This window comes from Talpa europaea (genome assembly GCF_964194135.1).
Source record: "Talpa europaea genome assembly, chromosome: 7".
NCBI lineage: Eukaryota > Metazoa > Chordata > Mammalia > Eulipotyphla > Talpidae > Talpa > Talpa europaea.
In genome coordinates, this window is record NC_140074.1 from 10302680 (window position 1) to 10306124 (window position 3445).

Below are 3445 nucleotides of genomic sequence, written 5' to 3' on the forward strand. Positions count from 1 at the left end.
ACCCACATCCTTCCCAAGAGCTGCCCTTGGCATCTGTCAGAGCAGGGCACAGGGACGCCACCATCGTAGGTGAAATCCTAGGCCTCGCAATGATTGTTAGGGCAAGAAAATAAGTGGTGGAAGTGACAGTGTCCCTGAGTCATTATGTTGCCTTTGAAAAAACTGTGACATCTTCAGCAACTTGGCCGCCCCAGAAACATCCTTTCAGAGCAAAGCAGAGTTCTCTCTAAGCACACAGCTGCCCGTAAGCCAGTGGTTGTTAAACCACCTTGAATGCCAATAAAAGGAAGTGAAGAACTTGTGGTGGGCTCCACCTGCAGCTGCCTTCCCTGGGCTTAAAAGGAGTGGTTGGCTGTTCCCGGCAGGCCTCCACCTGCCCCCAGGGAACACCCTGGAAGCTCCAGGTGGTAAATGTTGCTTTTGTTTCCCCAAAGATTTATTTATGCATACAAGAACTGGGGTACAGGTCAGAAGCATGGGGACCAGGGCTTTGCATGTGTCAAGTAGCTGCCTCTGACCCCAAAGCCAGAGGCAGGAGTTACAAGATCAAGTCCAAACCCCTGAGCCCAGCCTTCAGGGCCCTTCAAGCACCAGGCGACCCACCTCTCAGCTTTAAGGCCTAGGCTCTCTGCTCTCCTCCAGCCACGCTAGCCGCCCAGAATGTCCCTGGGCTCGACATTCTCCCTCTGAGCTAGTTCCCTGTCTTTGTACCTACTGCACACTGTGCTCAGATGACTTGCTTTGCCCCAAGTTTCACCTGGAAAATTCCTTCTTCACCACCCTTGTCACTTCTGTGATGAACCAGAATCTCAGGAGGTAGCCCTCCTGGGGAGGCTATGCTTTTAAAAAGCTCCCCAGGCAATTGTGCCATCAGCCAGCTTTGGAAACGACAGTGTAAACATACACACACCCCCATCCCAGTGCACGCACCCTCATACTGGTTTCTGGTCTCCTGCCGTTGTATGCAAGGGAGTTTCCCCCCATAACTTGGATGGGGGAGGAGGTGACATGAGTAAAACATACTAAGAAAAGGCCAGAAGCCTAGAAAGGGAGGGAATGGGATCTGTGCCCTTGAAATTCCTTGGACTGGTTTGGAACCTCCATGGAGGCACAAGTTCATGGAAATATCTGTGAGGGACATGAGCAGAGTCAGGGCCCAGGGGACTAGAGTGGGGCACAAAGCGAGTCCCTCTCCAAAACCCCAAAGACTCTGGGATCCTGCAAGGGCACCTTTTGTGATAGTGGCTGCGGCTGCAATGAGGGGGTGCCCTGGGACTCCCCAGACTTGCTTGCTCTAAAGGGATTCTGCCATCCTCTGCATAAAGACAAAGCCTGTTATTAGTGTGTACGATCTTTAATGAATGTATACGAGGGAAGAAGAGAAAGGACATAGTTTCCCAGGGAAACTCCCGAAGTCGCTCATCTGCACGTGGGTAAATGCCCAAACAGGGTTGGCGCAAAGCAGGGCCGCCGAGGCCTGAAAGCCTGCCAGAAGTCTAAGACACCTCCTGGTGGGGAGAGAGACAAGAGGGGCCGGGCAAGTCTAGGATGAAAGGAGCAAAATCAAAGAACAAATCAAGGTAATGGCTGCCATCGTGAGCCTCCCCAAGTGTCTCTCACCAGCATATCTCTCCTCCACGTGTCTCCTCCAAGTCCCCCAAGGCCCGGGTGCAAGTCCCAAGCTGAGAAGCAAGCCAGCCTCCTTCACAAGACTCTCTGCCCCAGGTGTGTCTCCTCCTGTGTTTCTCTGGTGTTGGATACCCACCTTCACCTGGCGGCTCAGCTCCACCCCTCATTAGGTGGGACAGGGAAGTGAGGAGGTGCAGGCACAGGTCACAGGTTGTGGCGGCCCCAAGCAGGCACCAAGCCAACTTCCTACTGCCAGGAATGGACCTCACCAAGGTTCCTGCTACAGCACTCAACTCTGCCCCCACGGATCGGGAAGGAATGGAATAGGGAGACAAGACAGACAGACCACACTCACTGGGAGACCCCCAGACTACTTTTTGTCAGCTGATGTGACTTTGACTTAAAACTGGTATTTGTAGACCAATGTTCTCAGCAGCACTATTCACAACAGCCAAAGGCGGAGATAGGCTGACTGTCCATCAGTGGTCGGATGAATAAACAAATCAGTGTACATCTATATGTTACATATACAGTGCCTACACATATAGACCTAGTGTACATGCAGGTGCACGCCGTGCACATGCACACAAATGCCAGATCATATACACACAGTACATGTGCATATAGGATATGCATACATATACAGATACACACAAGCATACAGTGCATGCAAGCATGCACATGCCATATACCTGCATGGTGCATATGCACACATAAGCTGTACGTGTGCAGAGTACGCATGCATACATTACATAGTATGTACATGCTGAACATGCATATAGTGTGCGCATGGTGCACACTGTTATGTACATGTACACACATAGTAAACATGCATACACAAAGTGTGCACACACAATGCAGTGTACACAACAGTGTACATGTGCACACCAAATAACACATAAACACACTGTACATGCATAGTGTGTGTGCATACACACTGCACACATGCATACATACATCTAGTCCACGCAGTGTTCCCACAGGGTGTGCATGCACACATACAATGCAGTGTACACAGTGTACATGCATGCACAATGCCGATGCATACACACAGGCAGTGCCATGCATACAGTGCTTCACACATAGATGCACATACAGTGTCCATACAGAATACATATGTGCACACAGTGCATATGCAACCAAGTATCAGTGCAAAAAGGAACGAAATTTCAATACATGGCACCAACTGTATGACTCTCAAAAACACGACTGAGCCAAGCGAAGTATTCCCTGCCTGGAGGACAAGCACCACAGGGCTGCCCTGTGCCAGGTGCCAGACTAGGCAGATTTAGAGACAGAAAGGAGAGGCACGGTGACCAGGAGCAGGAGCGGAGGGGGACAGAGGAGGTCGGGGTAAGGGGAGAGAAGAGGGGTAAGGACTGTTTTTAGTGGGCACGTGTTTATGTGGGGGATTATGAAAAAAAGGTTTGGGGTAGCTGGTGGGGACGGCTAGACAAAATTGTAATTATAGCTCATGCCAGTGATCGTACACTTACAAATGGCCAAAATGACTAATGCTATAATGCTATGCTATGTCTCGTTTGCCACAACGGAACCTAACAGTAGAGCCATAGTTTAGGACACAGTTTTTGAAGGTGCTGCTGCGTGCTGGTGGACAGCCGTCCGGCACCCTCCACCCAGGCGTGGCTCCCTCACTCCCCGACGGATCACCCTGTGTCTGGGGCTCTTCAGCCACCCTGGCCTCCCTGGCTTCCTGTCCCCCAGCTCCGTCTTCACACGTCTCATCTTGGCATCTGCTCCTCGTGGACCAGGACCGACACCCGGGGAGACTGAGGCTCATTCACGGAAGCTCACA